Source organism: Neomonachus schauinslandi, chromosome 1 (genome assembly GCF_002201575.2).
Source record: "Neomonachus schauinslandi chromosome 1, ASM220157v2, whole genome shotgun sequence".
NCBI classification, from domain to species: Eukaryota; Metazoa; Chordata; class Mammalia; order Carnivora; family Phocidae; genus Neomonachus; species Neomonachus schauinslandi.
The window spans coordinates 18,047,711-18,070,985 of NC_058403.1; the positions used below are offsets into that span (position 1 = coordinate 18,047,711).

Sequence of the window (23,275 nt, forward strand, 5' to 3'; positions counted from 1 at the left end):
TGATGGTTTCACAACACTGTAACGCATTTAATGCCAATGAGCTGTACACTTAAAAATGGTTAAAATAGTAAGGTTTTTTTGTTTTTTGTTTTTTTAAAGATTTTTATTTATTTGTCAGAGAGAGAGCACAAGCAGGGGGAGCAGCAGAGGGAGAGGGAGAAGCAGGCTCCTCACTGAGCAAGGAGCCCGATGCGGGACTCGATCCCAGGACCCTGGGATCATGACCTGAGCGGAAGGCAGACGCTTAATGACTGAGCCACCCAGGCGTCCCAGTAAGATTTATGTTTATGTGTTTTTTACCACCATAAAAGAAAAGGACACATGCATATCATTTGCTCTCGTGAAGAGCAAAGGGATACAAGAATTAACCAGAGATGTTGGATCTTAATGAGTATTGATTAAACACCTACCGTTTTCCAGATTCTGTGCTCAGATATATTGCATTTGTGGGGCACAAGCTTTCCTACTTAGAATCTGCCTGGGGAGACTTCGGGGAAATGCAGTTGGGAAGGAGGCTGCACTCATTAAGCTGAGGGATGTTGATTGCCACGTCTCTTGGTATTGGGTAGAAGCATCTGACAGCCATTCCTTACTTGCACCATCACTCACTGAAGATTATTAGAGAAGGGAACCTTAGCTTTCAGCTGGCTCACCTGCATCGTTTTATAGGCTCAGAGCAACCAGGATGTGCCGTGTCGTACATCTGGTCAGTAAGACTGAAGACCGACTCCACTCTCATGTCTCTGTATCCACTGGTATTTGTTCTGTGTCCCTGCTAAGGCCAAGCTAAACAAAACTGGGTGCAGGGAGCTATTTTTCAGCTTTAAAAAAAAAAAAAAAAGATTTTATTTATTTATTTGACAGAAAGAGAGAGGGAGCACAAGCAGGGGGAGCATCAGGAAGAGGGATAAGGAGAAGCAGGCTCCCCACTGAGCAGGGAGCCCGACACGGGGCTCGATCCCAGGACCCCGGGATCATGACCTGAGCCGAAGGCAGATTCTTTAACCAACTGAACCACCCAGGCGCCCCTTCCACAACTTTTCTTTGAAAACAGCCCCTTTTAGCAGATATGACTCAGTAAAGATAGTTCCGAAGCTCAAAGACTCAACACCCTTGAATACTTAAGTCAGCATTGGGGCGTTTATAAAGGACATAAAAATCAGCTGCATTGTTCATTTTGCAGGATTTTTTTGTCACATTTGTACTCTCTGTTTGCTTAGAAATCACAGACCAGCATATGAAAAATGACAACTGCCATCCCTTCTCGTATATGATTGCCATTAGATTTTTTTCCGCGCAGGACGAGCACAGATTTCTCGGAAAGCATAAGGTAATAATCCGTAGCCAGGGCTTAATCATTTGTGAGGGATCCGACAGAAAGGTTTTAGCTCTGTGAATGTCAGCGGCTGAAGCCCTTCAAATCATACACCTCATTAGGCTGTCTCCCAAGCCAGGGCGGGGATCATGTTCACGACTGTGCGAGCACAGTTCATGGGTTGCCACTCAAATGTACCTAGAAGAAGGAATAGAAGAGGAAAGAAAAAGATTTTATGGGTCTTTTTTGTACGTTTATCTTCTGTACTTGGGTGCTATGGGCTCTCTTAAAGACTCATTTGGTCCTCAAACTAACCGTGGATAGCCAAAGCAGATGATACTATGTCCTTTTGTTCTGCACGAGCCTGATGTTCCAGTAAAGCTGATAGCACACCTCCGGCCCCGGATACATTTACTGATCCTGTTCCATCCGTCTGCAGCACCCACGCCTAGTCTTGGCCTATTGGGATCCTCTTCCTCCTTCAAAACCCTAACTCTCATGTCCTCTCCCTTTTTAAATCTTTGATTAACACAAAGCACCCGCCCTCTGATCATATATTTCACATATAACGTGTGTCTACTATTGCTTTGATGTGTACATATCAACTAATAGCCACATCCTAAGTATAAGCTCTTTGAGGGTATGAATCAAATCTCATGCATTTGTGTCTCCTGAAGGAGATTTTTAAGTATAAGTAATTACAAATGCCTGTCTTTAAGGAATTCTTCGGTTAGAACAGTCCTTGGACCAGCAGCAGCAACATCCCCGGCGAATTGTTAGAAATGCACATTCTCTGGTCCCACCCCTGACCTTCTGAACCAGCAACACCAGGGTGGGGTCAGCGATCTGTCTTTCAGCAAGCTGTCCAGGTGACTCTGATGCATGCTAACCTTTGGGAACTACTGGTTTAGAGTGTATTTAACTTAATGAGCAGTGAATAAATGGTGAGGATCTATCCTGGCACACCAGTGAGCCAGTCGTATTACCTACACAGTTACATTCTAAATCCACATGATGAAAACTAGATGCCACAAAAAAAAATGTTTAAGATGAAAACCTAAATGAATCTTTCTATCTGACTAATGCATTGAATACAACAGCTCCAATTCACAGGAAGAAATACAGAATTGCTGAGCAGTCATCGATGATGCACAACTGCTCATGATTAAATAGTACAAAAGCGTGGGGGCAGAGGGAGAGGGAAAGAGAGAATCTCAAGCAGACTCCGGCCCAGCACGGGCCTCAGTCTCACAACCCTGAGATCATGACCTGAGCCAAAACCAAGAGTCGGATGCCCAACCGACTGAGCCACCTAGGCACCCCTGTTTATATTTTTTGATCAGCGTTACTACCTTTAAAATAACTATAAAGAAAGGACAAATGATATACAAGACTCAAGATCCCCTTGTCAGCCAACTCTTTATATTTCTCTCATTTTGGGGTTCAGGGCCCCTAAAGTTACAAGGAACTAGCAATATGTGATGTTGGCTGGAAATGCAACATTCCAAGAAACTAGGTGGAAATGGTCTAAGCCACCAGTCTAAATAATCAGTGAACGTGTTAGCTCATCTCTGTTTTCTTCTCCCAGGATTTTATGTAAGTTCTGTGGTCACCCTAGAGCTCTCAGTTTCTCTGTAATTCTGGTAAAAAGGAAGGAAATAACTTTCTAATACACTATTGCTATCCTCTCTATTTATTGGGGTAGTTGATGTCAGTCAAAATGAGTTCCGGAAGTTCTTAGCAATTTTTTTTTTTAATATTGAGAATAAACACTTGGAGCAAACCAACCAAATTTAAGTGTTTTGAGGATAGTAACAATGACAGGAAGAGCCCCTCAATTTTCTGCTAAGCATCAAACTGAACAGTTTCCAAACTCCTGTTGGCAATGTCAGTTATCATGAGGGAAAGAGAAAAAGGAAGCTGTTTCAAGAAATATCTTAAGTGGGCGCCTGGGTGGCTCAGTTGGTTAAGCGACTGCCCCCAGCTCAGGTCATGATCCTGGAGTCCCTGGATCGAGTCCCGCATCGGGCTCCCTGCTCGGCGGGGAGCCTGCTTCTCCCTCTGACCCTCCCCCCTCTCATGTGCTCTCTCTCTCATTCTCTCTGTCTCAAATAAATAAATAAAATCTTTAAAAAAAAAAAAAAAGAAAGAAATATCTTAAGTTTCCTTTAGCTATAAGAGAAATGACGGCAAGGCTGTCTGTGAATTTACTAAACCACAGTTATCAAAAAAGGAGGGGTCCTAAACAGCCTCTCTGTTGATTATCATGGAGTCCGTATGTAAGTCAGATGTTGTGTGATGATATGAAAGAGAGTTTGCTTTCTAGATCTCTTTGATGGTATGGACCTGCATCCACACTGTTGTCTATACCTCTTCAAAGGAACAGAAAAGTGGAATCAAACCTCTCAATTTTCGGACTAAGGATTTTGGGTGACTTAGTGGCTTGATCAAAATTAGCATCCGTGAATGTGCTATAAAAATAGCCAAGGCCCAAGGGGTTCAGTATGTCTTGCCAGAGCCCTTCGGAAATCAGAGCAGGTCTTCATGTACGTGGGTGTGAACAAATACGCTTTTTAAAAGAATAGTCCCATTAGGACAGAATTGGGAGCCCTCTGTGGGAGATTAGGTCTGAGTGTGCTGGTTTTCTGTAAGGCCTTGTGCATCTGGGCTGGAGCTTGAAGTCATTGGAACAGCCCACTAATAGAGCAGGCTAGTGTGGTGAGCTGAGTGACCAATGGCTCCTAGCTTGAGCTTTCCTCACTGTTTTGCAGGATTGCTGCAGCTTTGTGCCATCAGCCAATAAACAGAAAAGACTACCTGGCATTTGCTGATGTCGTCAGTCTGGTTGCTGTAAGCCTTTGAAGAGCATCTGAGTTCATCCAACACACTCCCCATGGAAATTGTTATTCTGAAAGCCATAGGTTCTTAATGTATTCTTGGGGCCAATCGAAGCTCAGTAATATGGAGGAATTCTTGTGGAAAATACACATTCCTGGGCCCCATCTCTGACCTTCAGAAAGCTGCATTTTGCTTACCTCCCCAGGTGATTCTTAAATATTTAGAAGTCTTGCTTATGTGAAATAGCAAAAATGTAAGGATTCTTACAGCCTTAGATTACAGTTTGTGTTGGTCTTGAACATGGAAGAACGGCCATTGTTGTCACTGAAAATTAATATATCCTAGTAAATAGGCCACGTGGATTTCTAATGCTGTGATTATAAAATGTGAAAGTGAGGCATTACTAACCTCAAAGTTCAGATTCATTGAGAATTTGTTTAGGTGTGACAGAGCTGATGGTCTTATTTATCCAAACTAAGACTTCTTATTAGCTATGAAAAAGGATTGCCATAAACTGCTTATTAATGTTGATTAACTCTATCTAAAAGGAATAAGTAATACAAGCGTAGAGCAGGCTGCAGTCAGAAAACGTCATCTTTCGTAACGTTTTCCCCCGTTTAATTTCTTTTTGTGTTCCTTCCCGAAATTGTGAATCTACTACTCTATCAGAACCTTTTCTTCCCTCTGTAGATTCTTCATTTGCTGTTATTGATGGTGACATTTTACTTAAGTTATCCGTTTAGGCTCTCTTCAAATTCAAAGTGATAATTATTTTAATAAGGAGTGAAAGGGAAAATTGACAAAATACGCTCAGAGTTGTCAGCATTGGAGATGACAAACAGTAAAAGCTTAATCTTGGAGGATTGTCAGAGAGCTTAGCATTAGCTCAGATTGTCAGAGAGCTTAATGTGTCTTTCTCAGGGAATTGACAGAAAAATTACCAAGAAAGGGTATGCTGAGCACCACCTCCAGGTGCCAAACCTGAGAGGCGACTCACTCTGTTAAGCAGTGGTATACGTGTTTTGCAGGTTACACAGGAAAGCAAATTATATTCCTTTGTTTCTTAAAGTATCTTGTGTGGTGACTGGGCATAGAAATCACATACCATCTCCTCATTTTCCGCAAAGAGAAGAGACCACATACCTGGAAATGTCCCGGACACATAGGGAAATTGTCACTTGGCCCTTTCTCTCCACCTGCAGTGAAGAAAGGTAGCAGAGGGGAGTATGTGAGAACTTTCTTAGCAAATGGCCATAAAAAAATAAAGAAAATTGAAAAGCTCCAAAGGTCAAATGTACTTTCAAACCCTGAACTGAGTTATCTCTGAAATAAATCACTTCCTTGTCACCTCTATGTAAGGTATAGTATAAGAGATTCCCCTGGGGACCCCTTGATAATTTATACTACTTCTCTCATCTTTGGCTATCATCTCTCTTAAAAAAACACAAAAAGAAAAAGAAACAAAAGTGCCTTGGAGAAAGTTGTTTTGACCTTTGCTTTTTCTTTTATCTGGCTGTGATGAGGTGAGTGTCTTAGTGAGTTCAAGCTTCCATAACAAAACTCCACAGACCAGGTGGCTTAAGCAGCAGAAATGGTTTTTGGTTTTTGGTTTTTTGGTTTTTTGGTTTTTGTTTTTTTCCACAGTTCTGGAAACTGGAAATCCAAGATCAGGTCTTTACTAGTTTAGGGTCTCCTGAAGTCTCTCTCCTTGGCTTGTGGATGGCTGCCTTCTTGCTCTGTCCCTACATGGCCTTTTCTCTGACAGAGTGAGAGAGATCTTTGGTGTCTCTTCCTCTTCTAAAGGACACCAATCCTATTAGAACAGGGCCTCACCCTTATGACCTCATTTAACCTTAATGACCTTAAAGGCCCTGTCTCCAAATACAGTCACACTGGGGATTAAGGCTTCAACATATGATTTGGGGTGGGGGGTGGGGGGGGAGCGGGAAGCATGGTTCAGTCTGTAACATTTGACTAACCCATGCTTTTGGATATATCCAATGTATGCTCCCTCTTCAGCTTTCCTCAATCCTCAGCTTCTTAGTTAACATGGGTTCCTTATCTTCAGAAACTCAGGGGAGACCATGGAAGATATTTTTCCTGCTTCCGTACCCTAAATCTTTGGAACTAGGTTCCCTTTGGCGGCCTCCACTCCCCCTTTATGAACTTCAAATAGAAGATCTCTTTGGTATGTAAAAAGCATACACTTCACTTGGAAAGATTTGGTGGGGTTTTAACATTTGTTTTTCACTAATTTATCCACAATTTTGTCTCTGAGTGACTAAAGCCAAGTATTCCCCATGTGAAAGCGGAAGGAGAGACCAGCTAGTGTAACAAAGTACGTAGCATGATACAGTCCATAACTGGGTTTTGGAAGGCATATTTTCCTCCTGTCTTGACCCACAAGGTCACAGAGAACTTTGAAGTTGCTATTAAACATGCTACTTTATAAAATATTCTATTCCACTCATCTATATGTCATACAAGAATAAAGAAAAACTTTTAAGCTACAGAATCTTTTTTTCAAGATCCAGCTGGTCAAATGTGAATTTTAAATTGAGACTGATAAGCTCAGCGCTGTAGATGGACTCCAGCTGTCCCAGCTTCTCTCAGTTTAGTTGCCGAATGGAGGTATGGTGGCAGACTCTGTTTTGTCATTAGAGATGGTAGTATTTTCGTTACGCTGATGAAACCTGCCAGGCATTTGCCACACATTACGCTGCCAGGGACAGCTCAGCTTCTGGCTTGTTAGAGAGGATATGGCATAACCTTTGTGTTTCCAGGGTATTTGAAACTGAAACCCTTCCACTTCCTCACTGAGCTTAAGAGTTGACACTGGTATCCAAAATTCCTTTGGCCTTATCTGGGTAAGGCATGCAGTCATTGATGGTCAAGAAAGGAAAGTGGTTGGTGTCTTCTGTAGATGGGAAGAGAGTTGCTGAAATGAAGGAGCCATCAGGTCACCATTGAACCACATGCTGCTATTCAGGGGGGAAGCATCTCTGAACTAATTAGATGAGACTGTTAGATGATAGAGTTCTTTATTCTTCTTCCCAGTCTACCTATCCTGGTGTTCAGTAAAGGGCTCAGGAAGAAACCACATTCTATTCCGATGTGATGATTATAGCCAGAAATGGTTATCATATTTGCAAACGGTTAATATTCATTTATATAGGTGGTGTTTTGGTTTCCTAGGGCTGCCATCACTAATTACGACAAACTGGGTGGCCTAAAACAACAGAAATGTATTGTTTCATCATTCTGGAGGCCAGAAGTCAAAATCAAGGTGTCCACAAGGTCATGCGCTCTCTGAAGGCTCTAGGGTAGAATCTCTTCCATTCCTTTCGCTTGCTTCTGGTGTCGCTGACCATCCTGGATATTGTTTGGCTCGTAGATTCTCCAGTCTCTGCCTTTGCCTTCACATTAGCATTCTCCCTTTGTCTCTGTCTCTGTGTGTCTCCTCCGAAATGATCAAGAGCTCATCTGAACTCCAGTAGGGTCTCCCCTACTTCCATATTGGCTTGAGGGCCTGTCTTATTCCAGTATGATCTCGTCTTTACCTGAATATATCTGCAGAGACCCTCTCCATATCAAGTCATTTTCATAGGTACTGGGGATGAGGGCTTCAAGATATCTTTAAGGAAAACATAATTCAACCCATACCAAGCAGTTTTATTTTTTCTTTCCCCTGATTTTGATGAATCCAAAATACTGTCCAAGTTTCTTTCTAAAACACTATCAAATTTAAGTCAAAGGGCTGCGTGTCTTGAATTTATGACCTCTTCATTTAAAAAAAATAATTTCCATATTTAATTGGTTCAAATTATGAAAGGCTTTAAATGCTTTCCATTTGCTTGAGGCTGATTAATGGGTAAATTTGTAAACCGTGGTTGTTTTAATTAACCATGGATAATTAATGTTTACTGCGCTTGGAAGATGAAAAGACGTGTATAAATGCACCATAATGTGAATCATTTTTTAATTTGTGGTTGAAGCTCAAAATATATTCAAATAAAGATTGCTTACATCACACTAAGAAAAGAAAAGCTATTGGAACACTATGGGAGTTAGTATAGAGGACTCTAAATTTTAAAGTGAATGAATTACATATTTTAGAAGATGGCCATGTTTTAATATTATGTATCCAGAGAAAGGTAGTTACATTTTTAAATCTGATTATGTAAAGAGTAGCAATCTCAGACCAAACTGATAACTTTTCATAAAATGTGTCATAATTTGAGGTGAAGTTTCTTTTTTGTTTTTGTTTTGTTTTAGTTCTGAGAGCACAGTGGAGGACAGGAAAGGTTTAACTATGCTGAGATGAAAATAACTTTTTTTTTTAAAGAGGGAGAGGTTGGGGGGAGAGGGGCAAAGGGAGATGGAGAAAGAGAATCTTTTTTTTTTTTTTTAAGAATTATTTATTTGACAGAGAAAGTATAAACAGGGGGAGTGACAGACTCCCCGCTGAGCAAGGAGCGCGATGCGGGACTCAATCCCAGGACCCTAGGATCATGACCTGAGCCGAAGGCAGACGCTTAACTGACTGAGCCACCCAGGTGCCCTGAGAAAGAGAATCTTAAGCAGGCTCCCCACCCGGCACGGAGCCTGACATGGGGCTTAATCTCAGAACCCTGAGATCATGACCTGAGCCAAAATCAGAGTTGAACAGTTACCCAGGTGAGCCACCCAGATGCCCTGAAAATAACATTTTTAAGCAATTTTTTTTTAAAAGGAAATTACTAGCATTCCATGTAAATTTTCAACAGGAAAAGCATCAGGACCTTGGATGAGGTCTAGTGCTGGGTCTAGGAAGTGTGGAGATTAGAAACCGTTTAAGAAGGAAATAGCGGGGCAAGGTTTCCCATGTGGGGCTGCAAGCTGTACATCATGGAAGGCGGTTGTCTCAGGCAGGTGGGAAAGTGGCCATCTGGGCTAATTTTCCAACATGCTCAAGAGAATCCACCTGGTACCAGGATTCATGGTTCACTAGGTAACTTGAAAGCAGAGCTGGCCCATCTCACTTCATCATTGTCTAAAAGGAAAGCATATCCGAAGTTAAATGAGCAAAAACGTTGGGTCTACTTTATGTTTCATCTCCTACACAATTTTCTCTTTGTTCTTTGCAGAATAAACAAATGAGGTTGATTTTTTTTTTTTAAACATCTAATGGATGTTGATATGGAAGTAATGTAAGGGGGAAAAAGACCTATAACCATCTATTTGGATAAGAAATAGGTTGCTCCTTGTAGTTCTTAACAATAGCTACCTACCTGATGTTATTGTCAAGCACTCCAGTTCGACACTGTAAAGGATTTTTAGCTGGGACATTGTGGGTGGGTGGCATGTTTATTATCCAACAGAATTCAGTATACGATAAACCCCTTTTGGGGATTCTAGTATGGGCTTTTCCCCCAAAACACCTGCAAAATTCTGCTACAATCTGGAGAATTCCCATTTTCCTATCAATGCTTCCCCTTGGGCTGTGTCCACATGGACATGAGCTCTCGAGGCTTACATTTCAAGTGGCCATGATATGTTGGGATATCGCAAACATGTCTGAGGAGAACTTGTCTTTCTCCCCCACATCTGCTCTTCTGATAGACACAGCTCCAGTCAAGAATAAAAATATGAGGGGCGCCTGGGTGGCTCAGTCAGTTAATGTCTGCCTTCAGCTCAGGTCGTGTTCTCCAGGGTCCTGGGGTCGAGCCCTGCATCAGGCTTCCCGATCAGCAAGGATCCTGCTTCTCTCTCTCTCTCTGTCTCTCTCCCCCCCCCCCTCTGCCCCTCCCCACCCTCCTCTCTCTCTCTCATATAAATAAATAAAATCTTAAAAAAAAAAGAATAAAAATATTCATAACTCCCCCCAGTAGCTCCTCAGCCCCGTCCCATTCACAACCTCTGCCTCCCCTCCCCCATCAGAATAGCACTGTTCTTCCTTGTATCACTTCCTTAAAAATCTTTCTGGTTTTATTATTCTAGTGTACAGCCTGCCCCCGTTTTTAATGTTGACATGTCTCTGAAGTATCTTATAATCCCCAGGTGTCCCCTCCATGCCTTTCTTTTCTTTACAGTTTACCTGTAAATGAACTGCAGGTATCGGCAGAGCCTAGAGAATTCCCATATTCTGGATTTTATGCATTGTACACACCTAGTCAGCATGTTCCTCTCCTCTCTTTGTTCCACAAACCAAAGCCCCTGGCTTCTATTTAAGCTGCTTCCTTTATACTTCCCTTGTGACAAAAAGCCCCAACCTTTGGGCAGTAGCCCCTTCTCTATCCCTCAGTGCGAGCACTTGAATCTCCCAGGACAGCAGTCTCTCCTCTGGAGCAACAACACTCACGGTCTCCCGCCGGAAAATCCGCTTTTTTCTTTCTCGTTCTGTCCGTCCCCCTTCCCGTAGCACCTGTAGGGAATTACTTTTGTGCCCATCTTTCCTGTAGGCCATGAGCTCTGAGTATAAAGAAATTGCCTTGGGGCGCCTGGGTGGCTCAGATGGTTAAGCCTCTGCCTTCGGCTCAGGTCATGATCCAAGGGTCCTGGGATCGAGTCCCGCATCGGGCTCCCTGCTAGGCGGGGAGCCTGCTTCTCCTTCTGCCTCTCTCTCTCTCTCATGAATAAATAAATAAAACATTTAAAAAAAAAAAAAAGAAAAAAATTGCCTTAGCTATTTCCTGCAGTGGCCTGAAAGAGGATGGGATTGCTCAACAGGTAGTAAATGAACGAGCTCATTAATTAATGATAAAATGCTTTTAGTGTTCTTGGCTTCCGATTATCTTCCTTCAGGTGAGTTCTTTCAGCTTCCCCACTCCTCTGCACTGTTAACGCTTCCCTAAGACAGACACTTTCCATCTGTCTCCAAGTCCCAGATGCCAAGCATTTTCCATCTCCAGGCTTGGTTTCCCCATATGTTGTTGAGTGATCGTTCGCGTCAGCTAATCGGAAGAGGAAGGACCATTGCTGTTCTAGAAATGTTTAGTACAGAGCGAATTTTGTGTTAAAGAGAACCTAAATAGGTCAGTTTGCAGAAGAACATAGAGGACTAACGTGGGTTTTTTTGATCTGCATAAACATGCATTTCAAATGAGCTATCATGTATACAGACATGCTGTGCTGTCCACAGGAACAGGATCTCTTCCTGCCTCATCTCATGAGACGTGTGTGTGTGTGTGTATTTGCACTGATCTTATCCACACTTGCCTATTACCGTTATAACTGTCAGCATAAATCTTTAGGCTCTTTGAGTGAAATTAACTATTTATGAATGTTGAAAATCGTACTTTCTACCATGAGCTAACATGCCTTACTTTACAGCCTTGTAAATATAGAATTCCATCAAAGAAGTATTTACTGGGTATGAGTCAATTAGAATGCACTTCCTTCAGCGTACAGCAGAGAATGATTGCTAGCTCTTGAGAGGGGCACTGTGTCCCATTCCCTTGGTCCACCGCCAGGATATCTCTTACCCGAGCAAGAAAGGCATCTCTCACAAGTCTGGGAAAGGGTGCCATCAGACAGGATCACCGCTTACACTGTGCAGGTTGGACAGGACACGGTTGTAGGGGCATCCCTCAGACTCCCTCTCCTGTGTGCAGTGACAGGCCAACGTGCCCTATATGTGACTCACTCCCCAAAGAAAGCATCATGTGGGTTAATAAGGGCCTGGCCTTCATCGAAAGTAAAGGTGTTGTTTTCATCTCCACTTGTCCCCTCTTAATTGGTTCTGAGCTCAGGTGGAAAGAAAGGGATGTTATGGGTGGATGCTCAGAACACCCTGACACCAGCAGCGAAGGCTCCAGGCGAGTGTGAGCTCAGATTGTGTGCAGTTGCCAGAATGACTTGGCCTTTATAAAAATGCAAGAGCCGTAAAACTGTGGTTTCAGTATCTTTTCAAAAAATAACCTTTCTCATTTTACTTCCTTGTCCTCACTGAAAGCACTAGCAGTTTTTAAAAAATGAAATGTGATACTGACCCCCGATAGAGCAAACCCCAGGTTTTGTTGGAAAGCAAACAAAAACCTGCCCCAGCTATGCAGAAGAGCCTACCAGAAAATTTGCGAAGTGCGTACTGGGGAATGAAACCGGAGGGAGATTCATCCCCGTGCCTCCATGTCTATGTCCTCAGACCTGATGGGTCCAATTCCAAGCGCCACCCGGCCCCCTCCAGCAGCCTCACACAATGCTGTCTCCATAACCACAGTCCTAACAATTAGATGATAAAGTAGCGATCGAAGATTTGAAATAATCCTGTAAAGAGCAAAACGATTTTAAAAAAAAGTCTATTAAAAAGAAAGGCAGCATGACTCTTGGCTGTCTTGGTGGTGGGATCGCAAGTGAAGTATCATGATTTCTTTTGTTTTCTGCATTTTTTTTTTTTTGCACCGAATTTGTGTTATTCTTGTAATTACTACCAAATGTCACATTTTTATATAAAAGAGGAAGCACGGTGAAGTCCTCGCTTATGCTAGAGGGGTTAGGCTCTTTTTACTTATTTATTAAAGACTTATTTATTTATTTATTTATTTATTTATTTATTTGAGAGAGCGAAAGAAAGCACGAGCAGGGGAGCAGCAGAGGGAGAGGGAGAGGCAGACTCCCTGCTGAGCAGAGAACCTGACGAGGGGCCCAATCCCAGGACTCTGGGATCATGACCTGAGCCGAAGGCAGATGTTTTTTGTGTTTTTTTGGTTGTTTTTTTTTTTTAAGATTTTATTTATTTATCTGAGAGAGAGAATGGGAGACAGAGAGCATGAGAGGGGGGAGGGTCAGAGGGAGAAGCAGACCCCCCGCCGAGCAGGGAGTTAAAGGCAGATGTTTAACTGACTGAGCCACCCAGGTGCCCCCAGGCTCTCTTAAAGACAGGTTCGAAGAGAAGATTCCTCATAATCCTAAATACTTTGAAACTCCTTCAGTTTAACAGTAAAAGTACACGTCTCTCAACTAGCCCAAGAGAGGCAGTTTTTCCTCTAGTATGTGAAGGAACAAGCGTTTCCTCGCCTGAGAAATCACATGAGATAATTGATTGATGTTTAAGGGAGAGGAGTCATCAAAATTTTTATTCGTTTTTATTTTACTTTGCAGAGGACGTATAGTTTTATCTGCTTACGTTAATGGTCAGATACGCATTTTCCCTGTATTTATCGACCAGAGGAAACTTCCAGATAGATGCAGGTTAAAGCTGGCACCACGGTGTTAGTGCCACAGAGTGTGAGCTTCTTATTTTAATAGAATTCCAGACTTAAAGGAGAGTCTGAAAATATTGCATAAAACTTCTTTTTTTGAGAGTGACTTACAGACATATTGGCCCTTTACCCCTAAATTCTTCATGGTGTGTTTCCTCAAAACAAAGACACTTACTTACATATGCAAAATATTACTCAACACAGCATGCTTGCAGAGATTCTCTCTGCAATATGTAAGCTTGGTTTGTGGTCTACACTTTAGAAGGGTTTTTCCCTTCAGGATTGCTTAGACTGCCAACCACCCAGGCAGGACCAAGATTCCTAAGGTAGTTGGAAATAGGATCACAACACTGGCGCAAAAACTACAAGTAAACATGAAGAAGAAATGCTTTAATCTGTTTTTAGATGCCAGGGAGACGGACTGACTTTTATCTTGATTTCTGACTGATGCCATTGGTAGATCTAAGTTGTTTGATCTCTGTTGGTTGAAAGTCGAGAGGAAATTTGTCTACAATGAAAAGGGACTTCCTCATACCCTTAGTCGTAAGCTGGACAAGTGATACTTCAGGAGATGTGACTTGGGATAGGGAATATTCTCACAAGTGATGTGCAGTCATGTTTGTGTGTCCTCCAGGGACAGTCTGTTACCATGAATGGACAAAGCATGCTTCATTTAAAATCTGTGCCCCCAGAATCTACTAAAGAAAAATAAACCCAGATTCAAAGGTGAAGTCTGAATTTAGAGACTATGAGAGATTCTCAAGATCGGTAGTGTGGCTAAAAATGAGAGGACTGACCCAGTTTTCTGGAGGTCAAAATAAAAACTAGATTTGTGGAACAGCATTACTTGGTGCTAATATGTCTGTAATTTTTTTTTCCCAAGTTGGAAACGTGGCAGCATCCTCCACGGCTCTTTCTCTTTTGGCCGCTGAAGTATTCTAGTCCCTGCACCGCCGATGAGAAGGGGTATTTGGGATGACTAAGTATGCAGAGTCAGTCTGCTGGTCAACCATTTACATAGCTCAAAACCGAAAGACGTCTGCATTATCCAGTTTGACTCAGAATTGGTGAAACCTCATGACAGTTCACATAGCTATCATATTTATGTAAATCTTCCAGAGAAAGGCAAATCTAAAGACGTGGGGGAGGTGGGTGTTCAGAGGGGAAAATACTTTGAGGGTGGGCTGTCCAAATGGAGGTGACACGTAAGGCCTCCCTTAGAGTAGGGAGCAGTGCATGGTTGTGCAGCTGGGAACCACCTGGCTTTTCAGCCCTGCTCCTCCACTGTCAAGAAGCTCTGTGACCTTGGCCCATGGCGAAAGTCTCTTACCTTGGTTCCTTCTTATGAAAAAAAAGAAAAAAAGATAATCACTGAATCCATCAGTTTTCCAAATCTATCAAAAAAATGAGAAACAGGATGCTTGTGATGATAGATGTGTATATATTTCTATAATATCAGTCACTAATCAAATAGCCGTGTCAACCATAAAATAAAATTTTTCATGGAATAGTGAAAATGTTTGGAATAGGAATCAGCATCCTTGGGTTCAGATCCCAGTTCTGCCACTTGATAACTGTATTTCTCAAAAGGGATGTCCCCGTTTGCTCAACTGTCAATGGAGTAGGAATCCCACGGTAACGATTGTTGTGGGTATCAAATGAGCTAATGGACTTGAAAAAGCCACAGAAGTGGAAGGTGTCTTTGTACAGTTGATCTCATGCTTTCGCGATGTCATAGCGCCACACTATGGCTGTCCCATGAGTCACACACAGATCAAGACATCCCAGCCATGTGCAGTAATCACTTGAAGACCACATAGGTTCTCCCCCAAATCGGCATTTTAAACAGCTTCTGCTCCATTGATAGGGTGGCACCTGAGTGGCTCAGTCGGTTAAGCGTCCAACTCTTTTTTTTTTAATTCTTTATTTAAATTCAATTTAGTTAACATATAGTATATTATGAGTTTCAGGAGTAGAATTTAGTGCTTCATCAGTTGCGTATAGCACCCTGTGCTCATTACATCAAGTGCCCTCCTTAATGCCCATCACCCAGTTACCCCATCCCCCCACCCACCTTCTCTCCTCCGTTTGTTTCCTAGAGTTCAGCGTCTCTTATGGTTTGCCTCCCTCTCTATTTTCATCTTATTTTATTTTCCTTTCCCTTCCCATCTGTTCATCTGTTTTGTTTCTTAAATCAAGATGACTTGATTGACTAAAATCATATGGTATTTGTCTTTGACTAAAATCACATACGACTAAAATCATACGGTATTTGTCTTCCTCTGACTGACTTCTTTCACTTAGCATAATACCTTCTAGTTCCATCCACGTCATTGCAAATGACAAGATTTCATTCTTTTTGATTCCACTGTGTGTGTGTGTGTGTGTGTGTGTGTGTGTGTGTATACACACACCACCTCTTCTTTATCCATTCATCTATCGATGGACATCTGGGCTCTTTCCATATTTTGGCTCTTGTGGACATTGCTGCTATAAACATTGGGGTGCAGGTGCCCCTTTGGATCACTGTGTTTGTATCCTTTGGGTAAATCCCTAGTAGTGCAATTGCTGGGTCGTAGGGTAGCTCTATTTTCAACTTTTTGAGGAACCTCCATACTGTTTTCCAGAGTGGCTGCACCAGCTTGCCTTCCCACCCACAGTGTAGGAGGGTTCCCCTTTCTCCACATCCTCTCCAACATCTTTTGTTTCCTGTCTTGTTAATTTTAGCCATTCTGACTGGCATGAGGGGGTATCTCATTGTGGTTTTGATTTGTATTTCCCTGATGCCAAGTGATATTGAGCAATTTTTCATGTGTTTGTTGGCCATTTGTATGTCTTCTTTGCAGAAATGTCTGTTCATGTCTTCTGCCCATTTCTTGACTGGATTTTTTTGGTTTTGGGGTGTTGAGTTTGATAAGTTCTTTATAGATTTTGGATACTAGCCCTTTATCTGATACGTCATTTGCAAATATCTTCTCCCATTCTGTTGGTAGTCTTTTGGTTTTGTTGACTGTTTCCTTTGCTGTGCAGAAGCTTTTTATCTTGATGAAGTCCCAGTGGTTCATTTTTGCTTTTGTTTCCCTTGCTTTGGAGACATGTCTAGCCAGAAGTTGCTGCAGCTGAGGTCAAAGAGGTTGCTGCCTGTGTTCTCCTCTTGGATTTTGATGGATTCCTATCTCACATTTAGATCTTTCACCCATTTTGAGTTTATGTTTGTATATGGCATAAGAAAGTGGTCCACATTCATTCTTCCACATGTGGTTGTCCAATTTTCCCAACACCTTTTGTTGAAGAGACTGGCTTTTTTCCATTGGATATTCTTTCCTGCTTTGTCGAAGATTATTTGACCATAGAGTTGAGGGTCCATTTTTGGGTTCTCTGTTCTGTTCCATTGATCTATGTGTCTGTTTTTGTGCCAGTACCATACTGTCCTGATGATTACAGCTTTGTAATACAGCTTCAGTGTCCGACTTTTAATTTCAGCTCAGGTCATGATCTCAGCGTCCTGGGGTCAAGCTCTGCGTCAGGCTCCACGGTCAGTGGGGAGTCTGCTTGAGGATTCTCTGTCTCCCTCTGCCCCTCCCCCCATCATGCTCACTCTCTCTCTCCCCCCCCAGAATAAATAAATAAATCTTAAAAAAAAAAATCTCCCTCTGCCCCTCACCCCTTCTTTCTCTTTTCCCCACCAAAAAAGATAAAAATAAACTGCTTCTGCTCCATTGAACTATAGGTAAGTCCATGATTAGAAGTAAAGTAGTCACCAGCGAGGATTGGTCTTCAGTAGTGGGGAACACAGCACTGAAGTGTGTCCTCTAGTGCCCTCTACACTTTTAAGTGCATGTTCTTTTTCTCGGAGTCTGAACAACACTGACCTGTTTCCTGAACACTTCCTTGTTCCAGCTCCTGTGTCATTTCCTGCCTGACAAATGTTCTGGCAAAAAGGGAAATTCATAACTAGGCTTTCCTTTCCTGTGGCTTTCTGATTCCGAAACATTGTCGTGCCTGAGAGCGTCAAGGCTCAGAGTGGGCTGGGTGACTTAACAGTGACTTAACAGTGTGTGGGAGTCAGGTTTCCTCTGGCGCTATTACTTGCTGGCCATGCTCATCCTTCAGAACACCTTGTTTTGAGACTTGTGTCTGTTACGAAGGCGACGACTGAGACCATTGTGTGGCAATACCTTTGCACAGACTGGCAGTGGTTCGTCTGTGACGTGCTTGGGAATCACCTGGGGACCACGGTGGTGTGCAAACTGTGGTTCCCTCGCTCTGGGGGGACACCTACGTACAAGAGCACAGCTAACGGGATTCCAAGTGGAGGAACTGCTAAGACCATCCATCCAACCTCCTCCAATTCTATGGATGAGGAATGCGAGCCTTAGGGAGCTCCAGAGACCGTGGCAACGTTCAGTATAATGAACCAGCGTGACATTTGTGTGCTGAGCCATGAATCAGACGTGCACAGAGCTGTGTTTGGGAAATTAAATCTGATCTCATAGGCCTGGTGTGGGCAAAATGCCTAGAATGGATGACAGCAGATTCATAGTGGAGCTTCTTGATCGGGGAAAAATTGCACCCCTTTTATAGATACTCTCAATGCAGCCGTGGCGGTTGCCGGGAGCGGGGTTGGGGGGGGTGCATCGCACAGAGGTGTAACCCTTCAGTTCTTTCAGATGCAAAAGCAAATATTTATTAAAAAGATACGATTTGTGAAAACAGAAATGGACAGGTCACCATAGAGAAACATTTAAATTATGATTTCTTTATTTTAAAAAAGAGAGAGGTAAGAATGAGTCATATGAGAATCCCCTGATAGACAAAGTTGAAAAGAAATTTCCGTTTTGGGGAGAGGCTACAGATAAGTACATATTTTTCCAGCAGGAACCAGAAGAATCAGAAAATAGGGGAAAAAAAAAATAAGCATAGCAGTGCAGTTTCAATCCTATGAAGAGAAAAACCAGCAAGCCTAGGAGACCTCAACTGATGCCTGTCTCCAAATCAGACCTTTAATAGCTGTGTGTTACAGAGGAAAAGGCTGAGACTTCCCTCCCCACCCCAAACACATTTAAAAGGTGGAAGAGAGAGTTCAGTGATTGTAACTAAGGCTTGTAAAAGAGAACTGATTTAATGTTTACAAACTATATTTTCTTGAAACCTAAAATACAGCCGTTAAAACTTTAAAAGGAGTTTGGGTAGTGGATTAATAATTTAAAGAGGCATGTTAGATGATCTAGAATTTCTCTGTTTCCCATTCAGCAATCCTTTTATGGGGCTGTTTCTCTCAGACTATCATAGAAATCTATTGTTTCCACAAAAACAAAGTATTTTAGTCATTTGAAGATGATATCACTGTTGGGGGACTCTCTTGATGCTGCTTTCTTCAAAATATGTAAGTTTTTATTTAAATTCCAGTTAGTTAACACACGGTGTGGTATCAGCTTCAGGTGTAGAATATGGTGATTCCGCACTCCTTCATCCCCATCACCTCAAAGTATTTTAAATATTTTCTATGATAACTAAATGGTGAGGTGTTTTTTTTCTCACAACTATTAAGTATGCATAGTATAAATCCTCAACACACTTTTTAAAAGGGCAGGGTGACAAGGTTTGCTGTATGTTTCATATTTGAAATTGAGTATCCCTGTTTTGTTTAAGCTGTAGGTTAAAGATTACCATCCCTGAACTCAGTTAAAGATTTCCACTTCTTTTTTTTTAAGATTTTATTTATTTATTTGAGAGAGAGAGAGCATGAACGGGGGGAGGGGCAGAGGGAGAGGGAGAAGCAGACTCCCTGCTGAGCAGGGAGCCCAATGTGGGGCCCCAAGATCACAACGTGAGCCAAAGACAGACGCTTAACCGACCGAGCCACCCAGGCACCCAGGTATTTCCACTTCTAACTACAACGCCCGTGTATGCTGGGTATTACAGAATATAAATTTAACTCCAGAGATGGCTGCTGTAATTCTGGGCAATAACAAGTAGCTCTTAGAAAGGAAAAAAGAGAGTCTTAGGGAAGAAATGAACCTTGTGTCTTAGTTTAATACAGCAGCTGGCCAATTTAGATCCTTAAAAGCTTTGGAAATCACCAGTATATGCCATCACAGTAAAATATTAAATTAATTCAGATAAACAGGTAATCCATCAGGGCCACTAAACATACTAGACGTGTAGTTTCTGTGCAGTGAGTCTTAACCACAGAATTCAAAGTTAAAGCCCCACTCAGAATGCGCACTGAAGGGGCGCCTGGGTGGCTCAGTCCGTTAAGCGGCTGCTTTCGGCTCAGGTCATGACCCTGGGGTCTTGGGATCGAGCCCCGCATCCGGCTCCCTGCTCAGCGGAGAGCCTGTTTCTCCCTCTCCATCTGCCTGTCACTCTGCCTACTTGTGCTCTCTCTCTGTCTCTCTCTCTGTCAAATAAGTAAATAAAATCTTTAAAAAAAAAAAAAGAATGCGCACTGAAATATCCTGTGGCTCTGCTTTTTTTTTTTTTTTTTTTAATCACAGGCAGAATTGCCTGGTGCCAATTGTGTTCGCCTTTGGTAAAATCCTGAGCCCTTAATGTCAAGAGGTGGCTGGCTGCCTTCTGACATTTTATGATCGCAAAATGGAATCCTACTCCCACGAATGATAATCTGTCATTTCCGCCTGCTTTTTGTCCCTTAAAAACCACACAGACTTCATTGTTCCAAATGAGATAACCAGAGGTGGTTGTTTCTAAATCTTCTGCATTAAACTGAGGTTAAAACATGGATTTCTGCTATTCTGTACCGCCCCCCCCCCAAAAAAAAGCCTAAGTGCTTTTCAGTCTGCCAAAAATGTAACATTTCTTGAATGTTTCATTCTCTCATATTCTGAACATGAATATAATAAACCAGGAAAATTAACTACCATGGGGCTCAACATTTGAGTGGCCATTTGGAGGAAATTTTCTGCCAACAGCATAAGAGATAAAAGAGAAAAGCAGGCACCACGATTTGCTACAACCCAAAATGTCCTGGATATTTTATGAAGTACAGACGTAAGATTTTCCACTGTGACTGTTTCCTGCTCTACCTTTTTTACTGCCATGGGCTGAGACGGGTACAGGACTCCCTTCAGCTCCGGTGCCTGGAAAATGCCTATTCAAAGGCGCAAAAGCAATAACCATTCCATAGGGCTGGTGGTGTTTGAGTCGGCTTGCAGCCCTGTAAGTGTGACAAACGTTCTGAAACAGTTAGGCTTATAATCATTCTGCAAATAAGCGATGCAGTGCTGAGACCAGGAGTGAGCCCTGCTCTGCGGCTCTGGATGCTGGATGGGTGGGGGTCGCAGGCAGGGAGGTGGGTGTTCTGCAGCCCAGAGCAGGGACTTCAGCACTGACGCCCACTGGCCATGGGATCTTAAAGAGATTCGGTCATCCATCCCAGCCTCAGTTTCCCGTCTCATAAAAATAATAATGTCCATAATCCTCATAAAGTTGTTAAGAGTAGAGTTATAGAGAAGAGGGCATTTGAGCTGATCTTTCAAAAGTTCATATAATTTAAATAAGCAGAGATGATCTTCCCATGTAGCAGGAACAGAGAGTAAAGGTGTCCTGATGGGAATGCCTGGTCCCATCTGGAGATAATCTAAGCCACTCGGTCTGACAGAGCTGTCGGTCCAGTTCCAATATGTAGGGTTTTCTCCATACCACCAAGCAATTCTCCAGCATCCAGTTGGAGAATTCAATCAATTCAACCCAATTCCAATACTATCTACCTAGAGGTAGTGCAGATCCCACAAGAGTATGAGCTCAGGGGCGCCTGGGTGGCTCAGTCATTAAGCATCTGCCTTCGGCTCAGGTCATGATCCCAGGGTCCTGGGATCCAGCCCTGCATCGGGCTCCCTGCTCGGCAGGAAGCCTGGCTTCTCCCTTTCCCACTCCCCCTGCTTTTGTTCCTGCTCTGGCTATCTCTCTCTGTGTCAAATAAATAAATAACATCTTTAAAAAAAAAAAAGAGTCTGAGCTCAGTCCTACAAGACTCCCACCGCCCTGCCCCCAACAGCCCATTGCAAGTCCAGGTGTCACCTGTGCTTCTGATGACCACAGCTATAAATCAGAAGTTCCATCCACCTCCTCCTCAGGTTCTATTAGTTTGTAGAACAGAGGGAAACATTTTACTTACTAGATTACGGATTTATTATAGCAACATCCAAGTGGGAAAGTCTGTAGGAAAGGACTGGGAGCTTTCAACATGTTCCCACATCGCCACGTGTTCACCAACCTCAGAGCTCCCAGAACCCTGTCCTTTTGGTTTTTATAGAGGCTTCATTACATAAACTTCGTTGATTAAATCGTTGGCCATTGGTGATTGAGCTCAGTCTCCAGCCCCTCTCCCCTCCCAGAGGGGGACTGAAAGTTCTAACCCTCTGATCCCATGGTTAGTTCCTCTGGTGACCACCCCCATCCTTCGGTGACCTGTAGGCTTTTCAAAAGTTGCTTCATAACGTAACTAAAAGATACCTTTATTCCTCTCATCACCTATGAAATTTCAAGGGTTTTAGGAGCTCTGTGCCTACAAAGACCAAATATAGATTTATTATTATAAATCACTGTATCACAGGTGTATACGGCAAAGGGCTTGAGCCTCATAGCTACAAAGATGAGGTGGGCCCAGATCACAGAGAGCCTTTAATATCTGGCAAAGTAGCGTTTGGGATTAATTCAGTAGGGAATGGGGAGTTACTGGAATGAGGCAGAGCCATTCCTCAGTATCACAAAAAGATATGGGGAACAGAGCAGAGACAACAACAGACTTCACAGTTATCAAGGCAGAAAGTAATGATGGTTCAAGGGAGGAAGATTGTAGAAAGGGGGAGTGAGAAATGAATAAGAGAATCCAGAAATGGAATTTTAAAAGGAGTTGTCGGGCGCCTGGGTGGCTCAGTCATTAAGTGTCTGCCTCCAGCTCAGGTCATGATCCCAGGGTCCTGGGATCGAGCCCCGCATCGGGCTCCCTGCACAGCGGGAAGCCTGCTTCTCCCTCTCCCACTCCCCCTGCTTGTGTTCCCTGTCTCGCTGTGTTTCTCTCTGCCAAATAAATAAATTTTGTCAAAAAAATCTTTTAAAAAAAAAAATCAAGTTGTCAGTAATGTATGGGACGCAAAGAAATAGAGCTACAGATGGTTATGGAGATTTCAGACCTGTGGCTGGGATCATAGCTCTTCCATGATTACAACAGGAGAAGGCAGGAGGGAGAGCAAGGGGGCCTTGAGCTCAGTTTCGTACATACTAAGTTCATGGGAGATGTAAGTTAATAGGCCCAGCAAACTTAGACATATAGAGAACCTAGAGTGGGAGGAAGAAATGAACGCTGGGGAAAGACCTTTCCGGTTCATCCTTAGAGCTTCAAGAGGGGATGGATTTCCAAATGAAAAATTGCAGAAAGAGATGGATGGAGATACAAAAAGAAAACATAGGGATGAAGAGATTAGAAAAAAGGAACAAGCAGAGTTCCTTGGAGAAGTCACAGGGAACCAGCATGGTACTGAGGTTGCAAGACAGAGAGAAACAGTTTCCAGAGGGTAAGTGGCAGTAAATGCCACAAAGATACCAATGTGCCTCGAGGTGGGGCCAAGAGCAGATCGTGCTGGTGAAGGTTATTCCCTCTCAGACAAACGTGTGAGCGCCAATAATTATTCCAGAAGATCATCTCTTTAGTATTGTAAGTGCTCAACAGTCAGAAGCATAAGATTTATATAAAAGAAATGCCCATTTAATTTATTAAAGCAGACATTGGCTAAGTTATTAGCCATTACCCATGACTGTGTAAGACCTGAAAAAGTTGGAATAAATCTAATGGGGCCCTTTCATCTGCATGGGAAAGGTCATTACAAGCATCAAATATTGAATTTTAGAATGGTGCTGCACCAAATAGCTATATATTATAACTCCAATTAGACTTCAGAAGGACTGATTGTCTTGGGAT

At 42.7% G+C, this 23,275-nt stretch overlaps 1 protein-coding gene across 7 annotated transcripts in view; it reads left to right on the top strand.

Moving 5' to 3' along the window:
- LOC110570121 (amyloid beta precursor protein) overlaps positions 1-23,275 on the top strand; it is a 257,792-nt gene that overhangs the window by 205,083 nt on the left and 29,434 nt on the right. The gene's annotated exons all lie outside the window — the stretch shown is intronic.